Source organism: Hyaena hyaena, unplaced genomic scaffold (genome assembly GCF_003009895.1).
Source record: "Hyaena hyaena isolate Hyena2069 unplaced genomic scaffold, ASM300989v1 scaffold_285, whole genome shotgun sequence".
In the NCBI taxonomy this organism is placed as follows: domain Eukaryota; kingdom Metazoa; phylum Chordata; class Mammalia; order Carnivora; family Hyaenidae; genus Hyaena; species Hyaena hyaena.
In genome coordinates this window covers 1,637,236-1,663,044 of record NW_024080917.1, presented here as the reverse complement: position 1 = coordinate 1,663,044, position 25,809 = coordinate 1,637,236, and positions in this window count along the sequence as shown.

The window sequence follows — 25,809 nt, the reverse complement described above, 5'->3', positions numbered from 1 at the left end:
CGGGTAGGGCGTTCAGTCTGGCAGCACTTAGTGCATTCACAAGTCTGCGCCACCACCGCCTCCTCCTGGTTCCAGAACTTTCTGAATCCATCAACGGAATCCCGTCCCCATCACCAGTCACCCCTGCCCGCACTCCCAGCCGCCTCCACGCTGCAAATGTCTGGGTTTGCCCGTCCTGCCCGTTTCACGGAAATGCCGCCACGTGATGTCAGGGCGCTGTCCCCTCTGCTGTCCGCAGGGCCCATCGCGTGGCATAGGCGCCCCCTTCCTTTCCGTGGCTGAGCAGGACCCTGGGTCAGGGTAGACCGCATTCTGGTACCCCGCGCCGTCGAGGGACACGGCCTTTTGGCGGCCCTGAACGTGGGCGTACAAGCGTTTGTTTGAACAATTATCTTCCTTTCCTCGGGTGTGTTACCGTTTGCGTCACCCAGACACCACGGAAAACTGAAGGCGCACGACCTTAGTGAGGGGCTCCTAACGACCGCCACCACCACGCCCCCATCCCCCAGGGGAAGGCCCGGAAGCTGGGCGCCCGGTGCGCCCGCGTGTGCCCTGTGGTCTGGGCCACCGGGGAGCTTCCTAGAAGCAGTTTTCAGGTGGCACTGAGGGACATCAGCCGTTCGGCAGCTGGCGCTCGACTCCGGAGCTTCAAATCCAGCGCCGGAATGTGATGCAAATGGGGGCTTGTTTCAGAGGAGAACGTCAGACACTCGGCAGCGAGATTTATAATCAGAACAAAGAGGACAGGGGCCGGACAAGCCTCGGCTGAGCAGGAGCAGCTCCCGGAAGGTTCAGCTCCCAGGACCCGGGGCGCCGAGGCGTGTCCACCAGCAGTCCCCACTGAGATGCGCAGCCCCGAGCCGCCCGCCGCTCTGGTCACCGCGTGGTGAGTGCGAGGCTCTGCCATCTGCAGGGAGTGGACTCCTCGTCCTTGGGGGAGATCAAGCAGCCACACGTCAGGACGCCGCGGAGAATGCTGGAACAGGACGGGCCGCCCGTGACGCCCGAGCGAGCTCGAACTCCGCGCCCCCAGGAGGCCGCGTGCAGGGAAGGCTCTCTCCAGTCCCCATCAGAGGCCAGTCCTTGAGAGCTGGACTCCACGTCCCCTCCCCCTCCCCGCCGGGAATGGCAGAGGGAGCGGGACGGTGAGTCGGTCACAGAGCCACAGAGCGGCCGCCATCCCTGCCAGGTGTCTCCTCGCCGCATCCGCCCCGTGCACACTGTTTCTGCCCCCGAAGAGCACTGTGTCCGGCCGCTCCCCCTTGGCCCTGGGGGCACACGGGGCCTGAGACCCAGGGCTCCCGTCCTCTGGCCCCAGCGAACACCCCCAGCATGTTGTCTGGTGGAACCCATCCACGGCCCGCCACGGCGCACCCGCACCCGACCCTGTGCCCAGAGAGCCCCACCCCGAGCCTCCATGGGCCCCTTTCAGCTCACTCCGGGGGTGCTGTGGGTCCCCAAGTACAGACGAAGAAACAGATGCAGAGCTGTGAGGTCACCCCAAGGTCACACAGCAGAGACCGGAAGACTCCAGAACCTTCTCCCAGGGCTGAGGCTGGGGCTTCTCTGGGCACAGCCGCGGGGGCCACGCCTGCACTGTTTTTAACTCCCTGGCCTTCTAGGGGCTCGGGGGCTGCAGCTGCGCAGGAAGGAGGGGAGCGGGGTGGGTGGGGGGGCAGCAGGCCGTCTGCGGGCTGTCCGGGTTCGGCCCCAGCGTGACGCTTCATTCCTGCTCCCAAAGCAAAGGCGATGTTAGTACAGGGTTCACGTCTGGAATTCCAAGGCAGATTTTTAAATCACGTTTCTTTCTAGAAAGTGAGTCTCACGCGGCCACAAGGCTTCTTAAACTCATTGCCCCCAGGGGCCCAAGGCTGGAGCTCAGTCTAGGTCTCTGTCCCCTAGAGCACACCCCACCTCCCAGCGGGGGGAACCTCCAGGCCCTGAGGTCCCAGGGGGATGCAGGGCCCCATACACTTGATGGGGGGCCCCTGTCCGCTCTGCTGGGGCCAAGGAGCCAGGCTGGCGCTTGGGGAGCTGGACAGAGGGGCCCTCAGCGGCAGACACAGGTGGGCCCCCAGGGGTCCTCTAAGCGAGTGAGGCCGTGCCCTCACTCTGGTCGATGAAACGGGGAGCAACCCAAGTCACTCATGTGCAGAGCATGCAAGAGTCAGCGCTGCCTCTCCCTCTGCCCTGCCCCTGCCCGGTGACTGGGGACACCCCCGTCCCTGAATGAGGATGTCATGGGGCAGAGCCCACGACAATCCACAAAGGACCGGGGGCAAGACAAGAAGTGAACCTTTGCTGTGGGAGGCCATCGGGGCGACCCGACCTCCGTTACCACAAGAAAACCTCGTCCATCCTGACTGACCCAGGCACAGCCCCACCTCCTGGGAGTTCACGTCTCTTCCGGGAAGGCTGCCCTGATTGCCTCTCATAGCATCTGAGCTGGCTCCTCCTCTGTCTGCCTGCACTGGTCCGGGTGGCACAGGTCCGTCCTGGCCTTTGCTGGGAATAAAAGGAATGCAGACCCGCTGAGGAAATGACAGAGACCAGCCCGAGGAGTGTGTGGGAAGGCGGAAGGGCTAGGGACCTTCCGGAAGCCCGTGCTGGTCACATGCCCAAGGTGGGGCGCACTCTGACGTCCCAGCCACCGCTTGCCCATGTTCAGGGCAGGGAGGCCCGACCAAACACCTCCTGGGAGTGAAAAGACAAACCCGACAGAAATGAGGAAACCAGACAAAAACTTCCCTGCCCGCGAAGGTTTCTGAGACGCCCCCTGGTGGACACCAGCCGGTGGATTTCAAGGCCAACAAACCAAATGCCATCTGGGTCACATTAGAAGAGGTATAGTGTCCCAGATGAGAGAAGTGATGACCCTGTTCCACTCCACATGTGGACATGCTTGGGAGATTGGAGGAGAATGTTCCAGAAGGTGGGTGTTGGCTAAGTGGGGCATGCCCAAGGCGCACGGCCAGCACGAGCAGGGACTGGGACCACCCCCTTGAGGAGGGGTCTGCAGAGACACAGCTTTGAGACGAGGCTTCAGGGGTGGCTGAGCACCGGCAAGCTCTCCTACGTAATTCAGCCCCCAAGCTCTTGCAATGCACGGACTCCCCTTTTAACAGCACCTGGGGGTGTCCCTTGCGGTCTGGCCCCCACGTGTGTCCTGGTCACTCCGGTGTCCTTCCCACTGGTCACCGGGGAGCCTGCCGACCCCAGCTGCGCTGAGCGGGGGGAGCCACAGGGCCCAGCTGACCTGGGCGCCCTGGGCCCGCCTCCCACCTCAGAGTTGCTGTGGGAACTGCCAAATCCCCGATTTATCAGCTCAGCTCTATCTCCAAAACCTCCTACAATTTCCCGGAGAACAAAATTAAATACAGGATTTAGGAGAGATTTTGTGTCTGCCCCAGCGAGTCCAGGAACGGGCTGACGTGGCAAGGCCGCGGGCACCCGGCTGCCCAGCACCCACCCGGCCCGGCTGCACCGGCTCCAGCCCACGGGCTCAGCAGCCCCAGCGAGGGTGACCGTGGGCAGTGCCACGGGCCGTGTTCCTCTTGCCCCCTACCCCTCACGCGGGTCCCCAAGCCCTGGCTGGGGTGGACGCACACGTGACCCTGTCGCGGGCAGGGCAAGATTTCACCCACCCACACCCAGGCAGCCAACTGCTTCCCAGATGGGGAAACCGAGGCCTGGAGCGGTCAGGCAGGCAATGGGGGCTGGGTGTGGCCTTGAATGCGGCAGTGACCCCAGGACCCAGCCGTAGGGACGAGAGAGGGAAGCAAGGAGGTGGACCCCAAAGTACGTGCAACTCAGAGTGTTCCCTGGTGGAAACCCTGGACCCCCGGGCTTCGCGGCTTCTGGGCAGACACTGCCCGCGTGGCCTCAGTCGTCCATGTGGGGAGATGTCAGGGACACTCTGCACCCCACGCCCAGCTCTCCACCACCCCCAGGAGAGCCGTGGCGTCGGCGACCTTGGGCTGCCACACGGAGCTCTCAGGCGGGAGCTGGGCTGCTCTGAGCTGCTCCTGATGCGAAGAGGCTCCAGAAACATCGTCTGCAAATGCTTCTGTGGGTAATCGAGCCCATTAGGGGTGTGTGGGCACCAGATAAGAGCCTGGAGGGTCATGTGGAGGGCAGACACGGAGGACAGTGGAGAATGTGTTCTCTCCACCCACTCCCTGCCTCCCGTCTGCCCCTCCCTCTCGTCCGGCCCCTGCGGAGCCCGTGGTCAAGGGCATGGAGCTGGCCTACAGTCAGGCCACCCAGCGGGCCCCACACCCTGCCTGTGTGCTGTGTGGCCTCTGGCCAACTCCTAGCTTCTCTGTGCCGTATCTGCAAACCGGGAACCGTGGCCCCTTCCCGGGCTGGGGTGTCCACGATGGGTGTCTAGCCCCCGGCTTGGGGGGGCCCGCAGGGCTGCGGTGAGCCCCACGGCTCCCTGCACTCACCCCTCAGTTCCAGAGATCCCAGGGGCCCGTCAGGGAGGCCCGTAGGGAAGTACCATGTCCCTCCCATAGGCTGCAAGGGTCAGGGCCTGCGGGGACCCCAGCGAGGGGGCCTCTTCCTGGCAGGGGTGGGCTCGGGGGCCTGATGTTCTCTTGCCACCGAGGGCTGCTTAGCAACATCTGGAAGTAGTTTGGTTGTCAGAGCAGAGGGAAGGGCGCTGTGGCCTCTGGTGGCAGGCGCAGGGGTGCCGCCCAGGCTGCAGGGCGCCCGGCGCGGGAGGGCTGCGTTAGCGGTGCCGGGGGCCCGTGGGGGACACGGCGGCTCTCTCCTGCTGGAGGCCGAGAGGAAGGTGCTCTGTTTGCAGATGTTCTTTCTAAGATAACACTTTTCGAGCAGGAGAGAGGAGACCGTGTTCCCTAGAATCACCAGCCCAAGGGCAGCCCAAGTACATCTGAAGGGACGGCCAGGCTGTGGCGGCACCAGGAGCCAGGCCTCGTGCGCGTGGCCCCAGAGAGGACGCAGGCTAACCTGCGCTCCCGTCCCTCTTGGGGCCCTGGAGGAGGGCCGGCCTCTGCCCAGCACTCAGCCCCGAGAGGCCCTGAGAATAGATGCAGATGAGTCGGCTGGACGGGAGCGCAGAGCCCCGACGGGCCTCGTGGGAGCGGTGGGCGCAGCGTGGAGCCACTTAGCAGCTGGAACCCCGGCCGCTCGCAGCCACGGCGTCTCCAGCAGGAGCAGCAGCGGCCTCCAGGTGCCGGGGAGGAGGGCAGGGTCTCCGTGGGGGCGGCTGCAGCGCCGCCCCGCCCCGCCCCTCCCGGCCCTCCTGCAAAGCCAGGCGGGGTCCAGGTGCACCGTGCACGGCCGGCCGCACCCCTGCAGGCTGTTCTGAGCGCAGAGGTAGAGGTGGGGGGGCAGCCGCCCCGTTCAAGTTTCTCCGACTATGTGTCGCTATTGGAGGCGCCCTCGAATGTACACTTAGCTCCTGGGTGCTGATGCCCCGCCCGCAGGCCGGGGCGAGGCTGGGCTACTGGATCTTGGGGTCTGTGGACGCACCCCCACCTCTGCCTGGCGCAGCTGGCTGGGGGCCAGGGGGAGCTCCAGAGGTCAGTGCCGCCACACGCATGGCCCCAGAGGGACCCCAGTCGCTGTCCTCTGGACTCCAGAAGTTCTGCAAGCCCACCCCGAAGGCTGCGGGGCGGGGGTCCTGGCGGCACGGGGGCGCCGGTGCCAGGCCCTGAGTCCATCGGAAGCCTGGGGGCTGACGGTCACTGAGGCCAGGAAGGAGGGGCAGGGAGGGTGGCCGTCGATGGGCAGTGGGGAGGGCCCGGCCCCCACCCTGCCCGCAGGCGTCCTGGTGGGGGTGAGGGCTGAAGAAGGCGGGCATCTCCTGCAGGGCTTGGTGACCATCGCTCGCCACAGAGGCCGATGACCGCGTCCGGCCGGATGTCTACAAGGACACGGAGCGCCCACGTGGCCCCGGCACTGGGCTGGGTCCAAGCGTTAACGGTGGTGGGATTAGGGGCAAGGTGCAGATGTGGCCTCCCCACCACCCAGGCAGCGCCGGGCGAGCTTGGCTACGGGGCGGGGGGGCCGCACCCCTCCCCCTCGGCTCCCTCACTGCCTCCGGCAGCATCGACGGCCAGCGGCAGGGTGGGCTCAGCCCTCCGGCCCAGCTGGTGCACTCGTCGTTGGGAGTCCTGCTTTCCTGGAGGAGAGACAGAGCCACTCTGGGGACCCCCTCCCGGGAAGGGAGCAGGCGGCTCGTCCTGACAGAGGCCGTTGGCTCCGTGTTTGCGGGAAGCTCTTCCCAGTGGGCTCCGCCGGCCTCCCCCGCGCCTGCTTACACGGCCCCCGGGGTCCTCCTCTGCCCGGCTGACCTCAGGGGGCCGGAGGCCCAGGGCACCGCCTGCAGCCCCTCTGCCCAGGCTCTCCCCCCGGGACCACCCCCTTCCTCCTATTTCTCTCCGTCCGCAGGACCCCCTCCTCCAGAAAGCTCCCCGGCCGTCCTCAGCTCCCCTGTGCCCTCCAGCGGGGCCTTCGTGGCCACCCGCAGCTCTGTCTCCCACTGCCAGTGGCCCCATGAGTAGGAGGGGCTGGTCGGGCAGAGACACGTACGAGACTCGGGGCCGGGGCCCCAGTCCCCACTGTGCCGAGACAGCATGCCGCCTGCGCAATCGTGACCATTGCCGGAGCCGATGGGCGGCTGCCGGCCGACAGGGAGTGGCCGGGGGAGGCTCGAGGGCGTCTGGCACCTGAGGGCTGACAGAGCCCGGGCCACCCCAGGGCCCGCTGACCTTCTGGGTCACGGTCACAGTGAGGCCACAGGCACTTGAGCATTGCCCACTGCCCCGAGGGCTGGCCCCGAGGTCGGGGGATGCTCGGGTGACAGCGAGGAGGGCCTGACCACTTGGGAAAGGCGCAGACGGAGGGCGGGGCCGTCCTGAGTGTGCCGTTTGCTTTGTATGTGACAAATTAATAAAAGCAGTGAAAGACTGAAAGATGCATTTCTCCACGTTGCACATCAAGTATTACCTGTCCGTGACCGAGACCGCCACGACACCCATCATGCAAGGAAACGTGTCGGCTTGGGACGGCTGTCGTAACAAAAGACCACAGACAAGGTGGCTTCACACGGAAATTTATTTCTTCCCAGTCTGGAGGCCACAAGCTCTAAATCAAGATGTCACGGGGCCGCAGTCCCTCAGGAGGCTCAGGGAGGATGCTTCCTGCCCCGTCCAGCTTCTGGCGGCTCCCAGGGCCCCTCGGTTAGCGGCTAATACTGTTCCTTAGGCCGGGTGGGCTCCGGCCGGGTGTGTGCACTGGCCAGCTGGGCCAAGGGGCCCATGTGGTGTGTTGGGGGACCGGGGAGATGGAGTCAGGGTGGTCCGGGAGGGGGTGGTCTGTGGGGTTTGGTTCCTGCCCGATGGGAAGCGGGGGCGGGCGGGGGTGCGCGGGGGAACCTGCCCCCATTTGTCCTGTGAACAGATCTGGGGAGGAGAGGCTGCCTGTCCCTCCCCACTCCCGGCCCCGGCCAGAGAGGGACACAGATGGCCACGGTTTACTCTGGGAACTCGGTCTGTTTCTATGACGACGGGCTTCCCGATCTTGGTGGAGAATTGCTCACCAGGCCTGGGGTCTGGGGGTGGGGGGGGAGGCCGAGCAGGGTCCCCGGTCTGAGCAGGAGGCGGGGGCTTACCCCTGGGTGTGCCCCCCGTTCTGGGCCGTGCTGGACGGGGGGGCCCTGCAGCAGGGGTTCCGTGGGCCAGGGCACAACTCTGGGAGGGGCCGGGTTTACGACACCCCCGCCCCCCACCGGAGGTGCCAGGCGCCCCCACGCAGCGTCCTGCCCCGAACTTTGTCCCGCCAGTGGCGTCAGGGCTCAAGTGCGATTTCTGAATGGTGTAATGGTGCGCGAGAGACCTAATGGGGTTTGCCGTCAGGAAATTGTCCCCAGATCAATAGGGAGAGTCGGGTTCAGCAGGGCCACCGCCAGGCCTGCCCCAACCTCCGTCCCCACCGTCTGTGCCCCAGCTCAGCCTGAACACTCCAGAAGTTTCTGGAGACTCGGTGGCCCAGGAAATCGTTTCTGGAAGGACAGAGGTGGGGGGGCAGGGGGAACGTGGGTGCCCCTCGGGGTCCCCACGGGGCTGAGGAGCTGGGTGCCGTGAGCCTGCAGCCCCCACACCGGCTCTAGCTCTCCTGAGGAATCAAGGGCCTCAGAGCCCCCACGAAAGGCTGCCTTCCCCACAAGGTACCTGTGGCGAGCGGGGAGCCTGTGTGGGAGCCAAGGAGAGGAGGGGTCCCATGGCCCCCGGTGTGAGATTCTTCACTGCTGGGTCAACGAAACGCTAAAGAACAGCTTCAGAGGGTGACATGCACGCAGCGACCAAGCACAGGTCTCTAACGGGCCCTGGGCTTCCCTGGGGCCCCGACATGGGGACTGGTTCACCCCAAGGGCAGGGCTGAGGCGTTCCTTCTCCTCCCCATTCAGGTCTAAAAGCACAGGCCCATCCCCAGGGCAGCTCTGCCCACAGCCTCCGGGTGGGCAGGGCCAGTCATCAGCCCAAAGGGAGGATCCTAGATCCTCTCCCCCAAGTGGCGGAGGCCCCCGTCCCAGCTCTCAGGTGCAGCGGAGGGCGTTTCTTCGGGGGCTTCACAGAGAAGCACATGTGAGCAGAGGCCCCAAGGCCAGGGAAAGGGTTGGCAGAGCCCTCTGGTCACCCTTTGGAGGCAGACCCGGATGCTGCTGGCTGAGGGGCCGAGGATACGGCAGTGTGGCCCGGTCGGCCTCTGGAGGCCCCTCAAGGAGCCTGGGCCGTTGTCCCCTCAGCCCTTGTGCAGCAAAGCCAGACCTGCTCCAGCTGGGGGGTGGGGGGGGCGCTGGAGGGCGGCGGCCTGCCATACATGTGGGGGTCCTGGCTGCAAGATGGGTGTCCAGGCCCCGGGCGGCGTGGGGGTGGCTGGGGCCTTCTCTGCGCAGACACCCCCAGTCCGGAAGCACCAGCGGCCGGCACCCGGGACCAGGCGCAGTGGACGTGTCCTTTTGGAAAAGTACGCAGGCATTTTATGCTCAATAAAGGGAAAATCCCAAATCTAACTCACGTGTGTAAGTCTGCACACTTCAGTGGCTCCACCTCCTGAGGGTTACTGAGCGCCCCATCCATCTGCTCATCTGGGGCTGTGGCTTCACAGGCCGGGGAGTGTGGGGCAGCCCCAGGCTCTGCAAGGGGGGCCTCGGCTGAGGGGACCAAGGCCGGCTGTCTGCATGCCCGACCCCCAGCTGCTCTAAGCCAGCGGGGGGAGGCGCTGTGCTTGTGGGGAGCTAGCACCCCGACCTCTGCCTGGGCCACCCAGGTCCTGAGAGTCCCCAGGTGCAGAGACCACCCCCCTGCAGACCAGGCGTGGCATGGAGGGCATGGAGAGCTCCGATCCCAGGGCCCTGACCCAGAGGACTCGGGCTAGGGGTCATCGTGTCCCTGCTCCTCTGAGACAAGCTCACCCCAGGAAGGAAGGCGTCCGCAGCCTCTCTGGTGGGGGGACTGGGGCTTGAGGGGCTGGCCCACCCCCCCAGCCCTGCCCCTGGTCCCCCCAGGACCCCGTCCGCCCAGCCTGCCTTGCTCCTTAGCCCCGGGGGGTTCTGCACGAGGACATGGGGGAGGGGTGGGGAGCCCGGGTGTGCAGTGAGCACAGGCGGCCCAGGGCCTGGGGGCCTCCCAGTGCGGGCAGATCAGGCAGGGTCAACCTGCTTAGGGGGCTGGGCCCCCACGATGGGTGGGGAGACTGAGGCTCGACAGTGCCTGCGCGGCAGGGGTGGGATGTGGCCTCTCTGTGGTCCCCATTGAAGGATAAGGTCACAGCCAGTGGGCCCCTCTGGGGGAGCGGCCTCCACCCCCTTCCCAGCCTCCCCCCACCCCCGTCACTCCCCAGCCGCCACCACTCTGGGTTGCTGGAGGCCCGGACTGGGGAGGAGAGAGGACCCCAGAAGGTGCCCGAAAACCCGGCCACTCCTCAGGGTCCTGAGGGAGCCAGGCTGGGCCGCCGGGTTCACCTGCCCAGGTGCTGAGGACAGCGGGCAAGCATTCTCCCCTCCAGGGACTCGGCCGCCAGGGTGAGGGGGCTCCCGACATGCCCCAAAGGATACCGTCCCCGGGTCCCATCCGAGCGACAGCGCCTTCGCGAGCAGCGAAGTGCAGATATTGGGACCTGGGGCTCCTCGCCCCGAAGAGCCCAGATGCCGCTGCCGGATGGATGCACCGGGTGGTTGCCTGGCAACCCGGCTGCCAGGGCCCGAGCCCCCACGCCCACGCAGGCGGGTCCTGCCTCCTTTCAGCACCTCCAGCTCCACCTCCAGCCCCACTGTTTGAGGGGGGATGGGGAGTGGAGGACACCCAGAGTGTCAGATGAGCTGGCAGCCTCTCCCCTGGCCCCTGCACCCCTGGGCTGGGCTCCTGGGCTGGGCGGGGGCGGGGGGTGGGGTGTCAGCTAGTCGACCCTCCATGTTCAACATCCGATGCCCGACCCCAGAAAGAGGAGGAGCAAACGGGGCCGCACCCCACCAGGGGCTCCCTGGCCGGCTTTAGCCTCAAAGTGATCTCTGGTGCTCAGGCCTCCGGGCCGTCCCCAGACCAGGAAACCAAGCAGAACGCTTGCACTGTGTCAAGGTCACGAGATGCCTGGCCCTGATCGGAGGCTGAGACAGCTGTTTTGGGAAGCAGAAAGCTGATTGTAGGCCGGCGGGTGGTGTGCCCCCCAGGCAGGAAGTGTGATCTGAGGCTCACCTGGTCGGGTGTGATGCTTAGTTAGAGATCTCATCAGAGCGGGGGCAGGGCCGCTCCGCTGTGGGGCCCGGGGACGGAGGCTACTGGGGCGGCCCTCGGCCAGCTGGCACTGAGCAGGGGCCTGGACAGAGCTCACCCTGGCTGCGTCTCACCCCCACCAGCGCCCCCCCAGCCCAGGCCCGCCCCTCCCTCCCTGCAGACCCCCCTCCTGACCGAGGTCCTGTTCGGAAGCAGACTGGGCCCAGACGCCCGTTTGCCCTCTGTCCCAACGTGGGGGGGCGCGTCCAGCCCAGAATGTAGTCCTGCGTCCCCTGAGCACAGGGCTGCCTGGCCACCCTCTCCTCCGGGGACCTCACAGCCCCTCCCGGGGCCCCTGCTTTGTCACGCCTCCCTCCTTTCCAGCAGAGCCCTGCCCTGCCCCCCACTGCTCCCCAGGGCGGGGAGGGGCCGAACGACAGAGCACGCACCCAGTGTGGGCTTCACAGAGTGGGCCACTGGCCGACACAGTCCCCCGGATGCCACTCGGCAGGCTCAGGAGGGGCGCTCTTGGGTCCCTGCCTCCACTCCCCACCCACCTGCCCACGGCTGACCTCTGCCTTCCGTGGCCTTCCAGCTAGGCAATGGGGTGGCCTCGGGTCCCTGGAGGAGGGGGTGGGGTAGCCCCCACCTGCCCAGTCACGTGCTGTCCCAGACCTGAGAGCACCCTCACCCCCAGCAGCCCCTGTCCCTGTGGCCTGCCTCCTCCCTCGGAGTCCAGGCCCCGAGGCCCCCCTCCCCCCCATGCCCCCACACCCCGCCCCCTTGTGAACAGGCACCCCGCCCCACACCTGCTGCAGCGTGGGGAGGGGCCTTTGCGGGGGGACCTTCTGGCCAACGGGCCTCACAGAGATGGGCCAGTGTGTCCAGTGGGGGCCAGGCAGAGGAGGCTGGGGGGCTCCTGAGAGCCTGGGGTTCCTGGGATGGAGATGAGGGTAACGCCCCAAACCAGCCTCTGTTTCCTCACCCATACAATGGGGGGCCCGCACACCCACTTCCAGGTTGTCCCTGGGGCCCGCCTCCCCTCGAGGGCCCTGGACTCCGGGCTCGGGGAGGCCCAGATGTGACTGCGTTTTGGAAACGGGGAAGCAGTATTTGCATTTCAAGGCTATCAGCCCTGGAAACCAAATATTTTATTTTGGGATCAGGCCACGTGTGCCACAGCAAGCAAACACCCAGAGCCCGTCTGGGGGAGGAGGTGCGTGAGAACAGAGCCGGAGGGTCTCTGCCACCTCCAAGCACCCACCCCACAGCGGGGGGGAGGGATGCACACCCCGCTGGGCAGGGTGGCACCCCCTGGACATCGAGGGTCCATCTGCACATGAGGGGCGGGGGGAGCAGCCTTTGACCAGCGGCCCGAGGACTGTCACTGGCTGGGACACTGCGTTACGCCCCAGCCCCCTCCGAGGCCTTAGTGCCTGGCCTGGCCTCCTTCACTTCCTGTCTGCCCACCCCCGGCAGATCTCCCTGGGACCCCTTCACGAGAACCCTCTCGTCCGAGTCTGCTTCTGGAAAACCAGCCTGACCATCCTCAGCCGCCCCGTGCCTCAGTTTCCCCCCCTGCGCCTCCCCAGCTCTGTGGGCCCCGGTACAGCTGCTGTGTGCACCCACTCCCCTCTCTGCTTGGGGAAAACACCAAGACGTAAGTGCCCTGCCCCTCCCGGGGTTGAAGCTGGGTGGGAGGGTGTGTGCAGTGTGGGTCCCCAGAACGGGGCACTCGCTAGGTCGTCCCCCTGAGGGAGACAGCTGGAGGCCTGTCCCCAGGCCGGGCCGGACTGTGGCCCATCGTGCTCACTGCGCAGGCCTCAGCAGGGGAGGGGGCCCAGCCGCCAGGCCACCGCTGGGGCGGCCGCATCCTGGCCTCCCCTCCCGCGTGCCCAGCCTGGGCGGGCAGAGTGGCCTTCGGCCGGCCTCCCCAAAGCCTCCGAGGAGCCCTGGGCAGGACCCCAGGGCTGGGGGCCTTCAGGGCAGACAGAGGACAGACGCTCCGTAAAAGGCATGAACCTCGGGGCGCAGCGGAGCCAGGGCGGCGGGATCTGAGCAAACAGTCTCCCGCGCGGAGGCCAGCAGCGTCCCGGAATCTGGGTCACGGCTCTCTCGGGCTCTGCAGCCTCCCCAGCATCCAAGGCCAGGGGTGGGGGCTGCGGAAGACCCCCAGCAGCCCGGCCTCCTCTCTCCCTGCTCCCCTCCTCCTTCCCCTGGCCTGCCCCCGGCTGTCTGTGTTTCTGTCCCGACGAGGTTAATGGGAGTTTGGGCCCCAGCACTTCGCTCCTGTGTCTTACGGGCCGCGAGCACCCCTGCAGCAGGAGCAGCCTTGTTCATGCTTATCTTGCAGGTGAGGAAACTGAGGCTCAGATGGGTGAGGTGAGCCTGCTCCAGCCCCCCCCCCCCCAGGCATTCAGGCTCTGTGGCGGCCCCTCCCTGCCTGTCTGTCTGTTTTCTCCTCCAGCCTGGCCGTGCCCTCAGCCCCAGGCCTGGACTGACTCAGGAAGCCGGGGTCCGCCTGCAACACCGCGAGGGCCTGGGCCGGGGGGTGGGCTCCATCCATCTGGGCCCCTGGGGTCTGCAAGACATCACGGGGGCCTGGCCGCCCTGCGTACTTCCTCCCGCACCGAGCTGACATTCTGCAGACCCGGCTCAGCCGGTCCACGTGCGGAGCTGTGTGTGGGAGGGGCCCGCCGGCCGGTCACGGGGGCCCCGAGGCGGGCCAGTCGGGGGAGAGGGACGCGGGACCCCCGCTGCCCCCGCTGGCAGGGAGTGGCCGCCCCGCTGCCCCCCAGCTGCAGGGGAGGCCCTGAGACCCCAGCGTGCTGCGCGGCAGGGCCTTGCTGACTGACTTGGGGGCTCGGTCCCTGTGAAGCTAGAGGCTTTGCTGAGAGCCCTGACGGGCACCCTGGGCCCTGCAAATGGACAGCCACCTCCCGCGGGCCACAGGGGTCCGGGGCCCACACCCCCAGCTGGCTGTCTTGTCCCTCCCAGATCCCAGCTCAGGACACCCTTGCAGGGCGCAGGGAATTCTCTCCCGCTTTGCCAGTGTTTTCTGGTGGGAAGCGGGTTGGGGGGAGACCAAATGTCCCAAAGTTTGAAAGGAAGGACGTCGAGGGTGAATAAGGAGGCCACAGCTCTTAGCCTCTGGGGGCAGGTGGGGGGCCGCCGTGCCAAGTCTTTGACCCTGAGGAGGTGTCTGCCCCAGCACAGTGTCCCCACCCAAGGATCCACAGACTCGGAGTCAACAGCCGGCGACCACAGGCCCAGCACCGCCGGCCCAGCCAGGACAACACGGACGGGCCAAGCCTGACCCCACTGCGCCCCCCACCCTGTGCAGCGTCTCGGGCGAAGGTGGGTCAGGGGCTTCGAGCCCAGCAGCCCCAACTCTGTCCCTGCCCAAAGACAGCTGGGGGCAGGGAGGCGTCGGGGACGGGGCCTGCGCAGCACCCTCGTGTCCCCAGACAGGTCACCTGCGCTGTCTGCTGGGAGCCGCAGCTGAGGCACGGAGCCCCTTGGTCAAGGCCAGGAGCTGAGCACTGACTGCATGCAGGCCGCCGGCCCGTACACACAGCCATGCGTCTGTCCCTAGAGCGTCAGTCCCCTGGAGCCAAACGCAGCCTCATGTGCATCCTCATGAATGACAAGCGTGCAGGGGGGCACGTGGGAGGGTACCAGTGTATGTAATAGGGAGCTGGTGTAGTCCAGGCAGGCTTCCTGAAGGAGGCAGCCACTCATAGCCTCCCAAGGGGCACTTGCAAGGCAGTCCTATCTCCCAGCCCTGCCTGGCATATGGTTGGCATTCAAGCAGGGCCAGCGGGAGGGGCTGGAGACATCCTCGGTGTGCCAGCCAGCGGAGAGCAGACACCCCCGCAGCCGCAATATCTGGAAGGCGGGCCTGGGTGTCTGGGGCTGTCCCTCTGCCCCCCATCTGCAGACCCCGTCTGCTGCCGTCTCCGGGCTGCCATGCTCCCTGTCGTCTCGTCCTGTTTAAATATTTAATCCAGTTAAATATTAAACGTCTTCCAAGTCCCAGTTACAACCGGATCGATTCTGGGCTGTGTCTGAGCTTCTGCTCTGCCTCCCCGACATCAGAGGGGCCTGCGGGTGTGGGGGAGAGGGCCAGGGGGAGGGGCTGCTCTGGCCCCCAAGGCGTGGCCGTGGCCTCGTGCTTCAGACCCCTGATGGAGGCTGGGCGGGAGGCAGCCGGGTCGGTCCCCTCCCCGAGCTCCCGGGGAGGCTGGACGGCCAGACACGCAGAGAACGATTGTCTACACCCAGAGCAAGCCTCTATCCTGAACTCGGCACGTGGGATCACATGAGCCCCTGTGTGTGACCTTTCCTGGCCGTGGCCGGGCGTGGGTGGAAGCATTCTCACCAGGTGGGGCGTGGGGGCGCCGCCGAGGGCGGACACCTCTGTTTGAAGCCAGTTTCGTACGGTGAGCTATTTCAAGCATGCTAAGCAATGCAGAGAATATCCACGTTCGCCCCGGCCCGTCCCCGGGGATGAAACTCGCGGGCACCATGCCACACACACACGGATGCTGGCGCAATTTGTGGCCGCTTTCGCTCTACGTGCGAGGGTCACCCGGCAACTCACAAACGTCTGCGTCTGTGTACACGCGGCGGCGGCTTATTACAAACGAACCATGGGGAGCACACGGTCTGCAAATGTAATAAAGTATGTGGCCTGCTCATCGTAGGTCCCGCGCGGCCAGCGGCTCCTGGGACCACCCGCAGACCTGTCCCCCCCTCCCCGTACCCGGAGCCGACCCAGCCCCCGGCCCCTGGCCCCCAGGTGTGTGGTCGTTAAATCTGGCACAAGGCCCCCCCTTCAGCCGTTCCCCACCCGGCACAAATGATGCTTTCATCTGAAGCTGCCCGCCTTCGAGCGCTCGGTGCAGGCACAGCTCCGTTTGTCGTGGGGGCCGGTTTCACCACCGGCTCACCAAATTGTGGAACGTGTAACCCCAGCCCACGTGGGCCAGCGTGCGGTGGCTCCAGCCAGACACCTGCTGGCCCGGGGGCTAATCCGCGGGGGCCGCCAGGCCGGCGCCGTGGGACCTCCTGCTGGCGCTCTGTCCAGCCTCCGTCTCGGGCTGGGCCACCCAGGTGCGCCGGCGGCAACTCCTGACGTCTGGGTGAGGAGTCGCCCGTTGTCCCTTCTGGAAACGGGCTCGGCTACTCCTGGCCTTCATCCAGCTGGATACATTGGAGGGTCAACTTGTCCAGACTCACCAAACATCTGTTAGGCTCGTGGACATGACGCTGAGCGTGTGGAATAGTTTCAGCAGAATCTCCATGTCTGCCACGTGGAGGCTTCCCGTCCACGAGGATCAGAGCTCCCGGTTTACTTAGATCTTCTTTCGTGTCTTCTTTGAATCCGGTTTTTATTCTTCTATGACGCTCCCCCCTCCTGGCCTTGGCTTGTCTGGATGGCTTCCTGTCTGCCCGGCGCCCTCGTCTCCGGCCTCTCCCAGCTGATGGGGGTCCGCGACCTTCACCTGCCAGACTTCAAAACCAGGGGACTCCCTCTACCTGTCTTCCAGCCACGGCAAAAATGAGAAAGAGGAGGTGCCGGCCCTGGCGGCGTGAGGAGGTCCCCGGCCAGGCGGCCGCGGCAGCCACTCAGTAAAGCTGCCAGGAAGTTGCAGTGAAGCGGGCCGCACGGGGGCGCGGGGTGCTCCCCGGGGACACCTTCCCCAGGACCTCAGACCCGGCCCTGTGAGGGCGGCGGAGGCAGGCCTGCAGGGGTGAGTGTGCGGGTCAGGTGATGGACCACCCCTCGGGCAGGGCCTCGGGGCCCTGGGACTGCGCCGTGGCCAACGTGCTCTCCGCCCAGGAACACGGCCACATCCTGACCCGTCGCCTGTGAACGGACCTCGTTTGGAAGCAGGGTCATAGGTGAAGCGCGTGAGTGATCTCGAGGTGAGGTCACCCTGCGTTATCCAGGTGGGGCCTAAGTCCACCTGGGTTTATGCATCTTGTGGGAGAGAACCAGGAGCTGCTGGGTGCTGACCCCCACGGGTGCCCCCTGGTGCGTGGTCGAGGCCGTAAGATTCTCCACATGATCAGGACACCTGTGTGTAAAAACAGGTTTTCTTGTTCATTCCCAAATTCTCAGCATTTTTTAAAAGGCGTATTTATTTATTTTTGAGAGAGAGAGAGAGAGAGAGAGAGAAAGCAAGTGGGGGAGGGGCAGAGAGCGAGGGGGACACAGAATCCGAAGCAGCTCCAGGCTCTGAGCTGTCAGCACAGAGCCCGACGCGGGGCTCGAACCCACGAACCGTGAGATCACGACCTGAGCTGAAGTCGGACGCGCAGCCCACTGAGCCCCCCGGGCGCCCCTAAGCTTTCAGCCTTTTGTCTCTTGCGGCCTGACGGCCCTGGCGGGGCCTCCAGGATGGGGTCAGATGGAAGTGACTGTCCTTGCCTTGTTCCTCACCTTCCGGGAGAAGCTTCGGCGCCTCGCCACCGACGTGGTGGCCGCCTCGGCCAGGCTGACGAGGGTCCCCGCTCCCGCTCCCGGGGGCCGTCCGCCCGGAGGCCTGGCTGCGCCACATGGGCGTCCGTCTGCGGGGCCGGTGCTCCCAGCAGATGGAGCCTGACAGTGATGGGCTCCATCCTTATTTCCGTAACGAAGCCGCAGACGAGGCTATAAATCCAGGAAAATTAAAGCGTCGGCATCTGCTGAACAGAAACCCGTGCCTCCTGCAGCTGCTGTCCGACCAGGAGCCCGCCCCGCCCCCACACTGGCCCTCCTGGGCGGTCCAGGCGCCCTGTCCCGAGGGTACGGGGGGCTTGCCCCGGGGCCTCTCCGACGGCAGGGGAGCCCCCCCACCTCTGGGGGGCTGAGCTCCTGGCCCCAGCCCTGGCCTCGGCCTGGACTTGGCCCCTAGCTGCCTCTGGCACAAGCTCAGGTGTGCAGATGGCCTCCCTCCTTGAGCCCCAGTCCGTGGGCAGCTCCGGGTGCCAGGGAACCCCCTCTTTACGTCGTGAGGCCCCCAGGCCGCCCGCCCTGGAGTGCTTGGCTCCTACTCCAGCTGCTCGCTGCGTGTGGCCCGGGCCGCTCGTGCCCTCCTTCCCCGGGGGCGGGCGGGGGTGTCCCCGGAGCGGCCGCCTGGACCAGCAGACCCCGACGTGTGCCCCACAGCAGGCCCTGCCTCTACGCCGGGGCGGGTCCTCCCGGGGGCTGGGACCCCTCAGGTCTGCAGCAGGTCCCGGGGGGGACGCCAGGCCCAGAGCAGGTTGGGGGGGGTCCTTCCTGGTTTCTCTAGGCACCCAGGCAGCTGCTGACAGACCCTGAGGCGGCTGGGAGATGCTGGCTCACGTCTGGAGGGACAGCAGGGGCGACGCCGTGACTGGCGGTGTGGGGGCGCCCCTCCCCGCTCCGCGGACGGGCCCCCGCTCTGCTCCCGGGACCAGTCTCTCCTAGTGGCTGAGAAGCAGGTGCCCAGGAGGGGACGGATGTTGGCCACTTTCTGGGGCTGTATCTCTGGGCCGCCTCTCTTTTCCACATGACCTCTGTGTCCTGCACCTTAGCCCTTGCTGTGACTCCCGTGGGCGCGTGGCACCCCCCGGGCTCCCGTGGGAGGGTGGCGCTGCCTGGTGCTCTCGGAGCCTTGAGAAGCAAGGCGGCCCCTTCGCGCCACACGGTGGTGACGTTACAGTTTTGGGGGCCGCAGTGGGTGCTGGTGTGGTGTCGGCCATGTTCCCGTGGCCTCGGGGAGTGCAGCGTCCATGCGGGCACCGGGAACACTGGGCGCCGGCCCAACAGCCCTGTGCCCTTGCCACCCCTGCCATGAGGCCTCCCCTCACCGTCTCCATCTCCAGCTGCGGTCTCCACGGCCTCCCACGAGGGCCTCCCCAGGCGCGTGGCCAGGAAAGGAGCCTGTAGACCCAATCCGGGGGGTTGGTGCCGTCCCAGCGAGGAAGCAGGCTTCTGGAAGTTTCCACTTCAAGCGGGAATCCTCTGGCTGCTGGCCCGCCCACAGTCTGGCTTCAAGGGCACGATCTTCTTCAGGGACAGGTTGGCTGTGTCCCCTGTCAGCCTCCTCAAGGCCCTCAGGGCCAGGCTGCCGCATGTCAGAGCTTAGCTCCCCCAGGCAGGGTCTGCGGCCATCCGGAATGGTGTCAGGGGGAGGCAGACGTCCCCGAGCTGGGGGGGCTGGCGGCTCTGGTGAGTCAGCCCCCCTCCCCGTCTGGAAGCGTGAGCTGCCTGCCGCGTCCCAGGGGCGGGGGGCGCTGGGGAAGCCAGTATTAAGTGGAATCAATGGAACGTTAAACAAAGCAGGAACGCTTTACAGTAAATGATGTAAATGCCTTCGGGCCCGGGGGTGGCCTGGCGCGTGGGCATGTCACCTGCTGTCTCAGTCCCTGACACTGCAGCTCGAGGGGGGCTCCCCATCCCTGTCAGGAGGGGTTGCTCAAATCTCCGTTTAACTGTACAGATTTTTTAAAAACGTGCCCTGGGGTGAGTGCGTGAAAGGAGACAGGAATCCGAGGCCGCCTGGCCTCCTCGCGGGGGCCCCTGCAGCCGGGCACCCCCACCTGCCAGCTCAGGGCAGCTGTCCGGGCCGCCCCGGCCACAGAGGACGTGTGCGTCGCCGGCCTGCCCGCGGCTGGCTCCTCCTTCAGATGTCCCCGGGCAGCGGTGACAGCTCCTGGAGGGGCCGAGTCACGCTGGTCTGAGGTCTCCTGCTGGGCCGCGAGCTCGGGCACTTGGCCTGCGGGGGTGGGAGGGTGAATCCGCGGAAGAGGCCAGCGCGCAGACCGCATTTCAGGGTTCTCAGTCCCCAGCGGGTGCGAGTCGCCTCTCCCGGGTTCTCAGGGGCATCCAGAGGGGTCACCGCCGGCCAGGCGGGGGAGGGGCTGGCAGTCTTGACCTCTGAGGGTCTCACTCCAAGGCCTGAGCTTTGGCGGGGACCCCGTGAGTGAGTGTGCCGGGCCCAGGCTCCCTGCAGGCGGAGGGGCCGGCCGAGCAGGGGGGCCGGAGGAGGAAATGGGGGCGGGGGGTTGGAGAGAAGCCTGACATCTGCCTCGGTGTCCCGCTTTCCCACGGCCCCATCAAAGTCCTCTGGGGAAGCACCCTCCCGTCACACCCCTCCCCCGCTTCCTCACCCCAGGCCCGCCCCCACCCCGCCCCTCGGGTGCGATCTTGTTGGGGGCACTCCCCCCGGCTCCCCTGCACACCAAGGGCGCTGCACCCCTGGATTCAAGGCTGGAACGCGCCCATGGAGGAGACCCCCCCCCAGACCACCCAGGAGACGCCCAAGGCCTTCCCTCGAGTCCACGTCCTTCCAGACGCTGCTCAGGGCCGTCTCCCCAGGTCCCGGGGCCCCCAGGACCCCGAGGGACAGGCAAGCCCCTGGAGGCCACCCCCCAGGGGTCAGCAGCCTCCCTCCAGGTCGCTGGGGACAGCCCGCCGCCGTGGGCCTCCCTCTAGCCCGCGGCTTCTCCTCCGTGACCCTTCCACGGCTTCACACCCCCACGCCGCACCCTCACAATGCGGAGCGTGCTCGTGCATCCATTCACGAGGGTGTCCGATTTTAGAGCATTGCCGTCACCTCACAAGGACACTCATCTCCGTCCCCCGCACAGCCCGTGGCGACCTCTCTGCCGCTGCACCCGCTCCAGACGCTCCGTGTAGACAGAACTGCAGGTCAGGTGGCCTTTCGCGTCTGCTTCTCCCACGTCCACCCGCGGGGTCGCAGGCCAGGGCCTCACTCCCGTTCACACCGAGTGACGCTGCGCCGTGTGCATGGTCTCCATCCCGTCTGTTGGGCCCAGGGACCTGGTCGGGGCTCCAGAGACGTTCCGATCCCCTCGGTGGGCTGGGGCCTCGCACTGGCCTGTGCCCACAGCACGTCCCGGGCAGAGAAGGGCTCCCGCAGACGGGGCTCAGGCTCGGGCCCCGAGGAGCCATGCGCCCCGGCCTCTCTCCACCCTCCCAGAGCCCCATCTATTCAAACGACAGCAGTGTGGAGCGGCAGAGGGACGGGAAGGCAGGCCCCACACGTGGTGAGGGGGGGCGTCCGGACACCAACAGAAAGTGGTGTTTGAAACCCAGCTGTAACAAAACGCCAAGAGTCTGCACTCAGTTCCATTTAAGACTCCATCAGCCAACACAGAAACCTAAAACCTTACTGTTCCCAGTTGAGACTCGAGGCATCATCTAAAATGCTGAGAGTCCCTGGACACCCCCCCGGCCACCAGCCAGTCACCGGGCTCCTCATCCCTGTGGTGGCGGGACCCCCCCCCACGGACAGCACAGCTTGGCGGCGTGTGGCACCCCAAATCCCTTCAAGGCAAGTGTAGGCCCCATGGGCCATCCAGGGAGTCCCCACCCCTCCACGCCCGCTGTGCGCCAAGCACCTCACAGCCACCCACCTGCTTGCGCTCTAAAGCCCCTGCACGGCTGTGCACCTGCAGAATGAAGGTCTGGAAGCTTCCACACTTTGGAGTGACCTGCCTGTGGAGGCTCAGGGCCAAAGCCAACCCCAACGACCTCCATCCACCATCCGCGGCGACCCCGGTGACCTGAGCGGGCCAGCCTGGGGCTGTGGTGTGTGAGCAGGTGGGCCCCGGCCAGCTCGCTGGTGCCACCCAGGTGCCTCCCCGCCCCAGCACAGCACCCCCTTCCCTGGGCTCCTATCTCAGAGCCCTCGGGCTCCTAGGCTGAGCACCCTGGGGCCCTGCAGAAGGCGCCTGGCTCAGCGGGGGCCTGGCCCCTCTCCCCCTCCCCTCCCAGACCTGCCACACCTCTTGCTGCCCGCAGGAAGGTTGCTGGAGAAAATATACCACAACCAGTTAAATTTGAATTTCAGACATAAACACATTTTTTACTCCAAGCGCGTTCCATACGTTACAGAGGATATATTTGTACTACGAGGTATTTGTTCTTTGCAATTCAAAGTTAGCTGGGCAACTTGTTCTTCTGTCTGGGTTTTTTTAGGGGGGAGAGCACATGAGCAGGGGAAGGGCAGAGAGAGAGAGAGAGAGAATCCCAGCAGGCTGCACGCTCGGCGACCCTGGGATCATGACCGGAGCCGAAATCAAGAGTCGGACGCTCAATGGACTGAGCCCCGCAGGGCGCCGACCCCCTGTACTTTCACACCCGACGGCCTGGTGGTGAGGCCTCTGTGAGCACAGCGCAGGCACCCGCTCTGCAGCCCGGGGACTGGAGGGGGGTCCCTGACCCAACGCTGCCCTGCGGGGACCCAGGGGGCAGGAATCGGGACCAAGCTGGGGCGGGGGGCGGCGGACACAGCGGCTGGTCTGGGCCGGGGGGGTGGGGAGAGCGTGAAAGATGGACCAGGCCTGAGGGTGCGGCGAGGTCAAGTACGCGTTTAGAGAAGGATTGCTTTGTCCTGGGGCGGGGGGGGGGACGGGACAGACGGGCATCCCTGCCCACCACTGCTGTCCGGGCCGGGCACACCAAGTTTTGAGCTGGGATGACATGTGGCCGCTGTGGAGCTGCAAAGCCCCTGTCACCGGAGGCAACCTGGCTGTGCAGGGGCCGCCTGTCCCGAAGGCGGCTCTCGGCGGAGCCTGGCCCAGCCGCACTCACGCCCGGGGGAGGTCACGATGGGTCAGCCGCCCGCCAGCCCGCCTCCTGCTCGGGGCCTGAGCCCCCTTCAGCACCCCGGAGGGCTCGGTGCCCGAGTGGCCGCAGGCAGGACCAGGGCCCCGCACACTCGCCTGCTGGGTGAACCGGGTGTCAAACCCGGCCCCTGCTCGTAACAACGCGGTGCGGGCTAAGCCTCTCCTGTGCTCCGCCTGGGACGGGCACGGGCCACGCCGCACAGGAAGCCGCGGTCTGGCCCAGAACAAACGGGCTGGCGGACAGCGACGTGGGCCCTACAGAGGCAGCTGTGGAGAGGCCCCGCGGTGAGCGTGGCCGGGCGAGGGAGCGGGCCGCACGCAAGTCGAGCAGGGGCGTCCAGCGGTGTGCACTGCGGGGCCAAGGCGGGGGGGCGGGCGGGTCTGGGGTCTGAAGGACAAGGCAGGAGGACAGCGGCCGGAAGTGGGTCCTACTAGCTCGAGGAGGTATGGCCTCGAGCCCAGGACCACTGGGGGCCTCCGGGGGGAAGGGGTGGCTGGAGAGGGCGCGTGAAGAGCTGGGCGTGGGGAGGGGGCAGCCCACGGATGGACGGGGTGCAGGGCACGCTGCGGCTGGCTGGGGACGGGTGACAGAGGTGCCCGCCAGGCCCCTGAGCTCCAGAGGGCGCTCACGGGCCCTGACGAGGTGGCCACGCTGCCCCCGTCCCACAGCTGGCCTGCCAAGGCGGAGGGGCCCCTAAGAGAGCCGGAACGTTCCTCGGCCACACAGCTCAAGGGTCCGAGGCCTCTCCCCGGGGGCGGGGCCTGTTCGGCCATTTGCCCCCACACCCCACGCACACACCAGATCTTTGTCAAGGAAAAGCTTTGCTCTTAAAAAAAAACAGTAAATAGCAAAAGGCAGAACCAAATTTCCCAGAGGCCTGGAAGATTTAAAAGACAATACTCCTGAACACTCTGTACAGTTTAATTAAACAATTTTAATGCCAATTTCCAAATCGCCCTATGCTTCATCTCTTCCGCACATTCCTTTCCAGCGACGTGAACCTATTCCTGCCTCATCGTTTCTAACGTTGCTTTCCCCCCGGGGCGAGTGCAGCAGACCCTCTCGCTGAGTGACCGCCGCCTCGGCTGTGCTGCCGTGAGCCTGATGGAGGCCCAGCGCCAGCACACGGCTTCCTGGGTCCCTCCCGCTGGACGCCGAGAACGCAGCAGCCGGTGAGCACCTGCCCAGGCGTCACCAGCCCAGGGGTCACCAGCCCAGGCGGCACCCGCCCAGGGGTCACCAGCCCAGGGGTCACCAGCCCAGGGGGCACCCGCCCAGGCGTCTCCCGCCCAGGGGTCACCAGCCCAGGGGTCACCAGCCCAGGGGACACCCGCCCAGGCGTCACCAGCCCAGGCGTCACCAGCCCAGGGGGCACCCGCCCAGGGGTCACCTGCCCAGGGGGCACCCGCCCAGGCGTCACCAGCCCAGGGGGCACCAGACCAGGGGGCACCCGCCCAGGGGTCACCAGCCCAGGGGTCACCTGCCCAGGCGTCACCAGCCCAGGGGTCACCTGCCCAGGCGTCACCAGCCCAGGGGGCACCCGCCCAGGCGTCACCAGCCCAGGGGACACCTGCCCAGGCATCACCAGCCCAAGCATCACCAGCCCAGGGGGCACCAGCTGAGCCTGGGAGAAGGATCCAGCAGGCGCTCGGCTTGGTCAGATGGAGCGGAAGATAACAGGAGGTGGAAAGTGTCCCTTCACGGGACTGCACGGCCACAGGGTCTGTGAACGGGCCGTGGGGTTCCTGAAGGCTATGGGCTTTGTCAGGTTATAGATGTTGTCTTTAAAAAATAATGTCTATTTTAAAAATTCCATGGCCCTGCCCTTTCTGCAGACATTCAGAGGACAGAGCGTGACAGAAAAGGGTGACAGTCTGTCTCATCAGAATGACATGCAGCTTTCTCCCTGTGGAAACTGCCCTGCCCTCCCCTCCCCCAGCACCTCACTTCCAGGCTGGCCTGCCACACAGGTACCCCAGGCTCTCTCTGGTTCTTTCCACTCTTCAGCTGTCTCCTGTGCGCCGCAGGGCCTTTGCACAGGCTGCTCTCACTGCTGGGAATAACCCTCTGCTCCTCTTCTGGCTGCTGCTCCCCATCGTTCTCAGCTCTCCATGGCACTTAACACAGTTTGTAAATGTTTTCATCCTGCATCCAAGGATGTGTTACCGGCTGCTTCCTCGCCGGAATGACGCTCCGGGGAACGAGAACAGGGCCCACGCCGGCCCCTGCCGCTGCACCCGGGCCGGCACACCGGACCTCCCACTAATGTTTGTCCAGCAAATCACTAACAGCCTCCAGCTAACACCCATGTCCAGCTTCCCCCTAATTGTGAGGAGTGTGCAGAAGATCGGGGGACCCAGCGACCCTTGCCCGACCCGCTTCTGCTTGTGCGTGTCCCCCGCTTGCGAGCTACCCTGCGGCCGAGCCCTGCGCCCCGGGCTCTTCGGAGCCTCTTCCTCGCAGCCAGGGCCCTAATTGCTGTTTGAGGACCTTAATTACTGGCGGGGCCCTCGCGCTAAGTAGCAGCATTAAAATAGAGTAAATGTTTTCCTTTCCGTGAGAAGTTCGTGTGTACAAGGGGTGCTGCGCGGCGAGCACCGGGCAGGGCCCCGCGCCCTGTACCCGCGGCCTCCCCACGGCACCCGTGGGCGTAGCTGCCTCCAAGGCCTCCCCTGCCCCCCCCCCCCCCCCCCCGGGACCTTCCCCCCTGCAGTGGGAGGCCCAGACCTCAGCAGAGGCTTGCCAGGCCTGGGCGGGCCGGGTGGGCGCTGCCTCCCCGCCCACCCCAGCAACGGGTGAGGCCCCACCGCGTGGGCCAGAGGCCGCGGGCTCGGCGGGGCCGCCCCTTGGAGGCTGGCTGGGGGGTGGGGAAGGCGCTCCCGGGGCACTGGTCCCGCGGTGGCTGGTGGTCCCGGGGATGAGTCGGGCAGGGCCCCGGGGTGGGAAGCAGCCGGTCCCGGCCCCCCCCTCCACTGACCCGGGAGGGCGGGTCTCCCCGTGTGCCCGGGGGAGGCCTGCCTGGTCCAGGCTCTGAGGCAGCGACGGCCCTGCGACACTGGACCCCGCGAGGACCCCTCGATGGAGGGGCCCCCGGCACACGGGAGCTTCCGTGCCCCGTTCCGCGTGTGCCCGGGGTGAGAGTGGGGGCGGCAGGAGGGCCGGGCCGCTGCCGCGGGGTCTCACACGCCCCCACCCAGGAGGGGCGGGCCCGGGACAAGTTCGCAGAAACTGCCTGATGTACGTGCGCGCGCGCGGTGCTGGGGGAGACGCGGCTGCGGGCGCGCCCAGAATCCCACCCACGGACACAGCGGCACAGCACACGGGCGCGGGCACACCCAAAACACACACGCGGAGGGGGAGGGGCACGCAGCCTCGCGGGCACGGCCGCGGCCGCCCACTCCCGCCCGGCCCCGCCCCCTCGGCGACCCAGGCCCGCGTCGCCCGAGCGGGGGGGGGGGG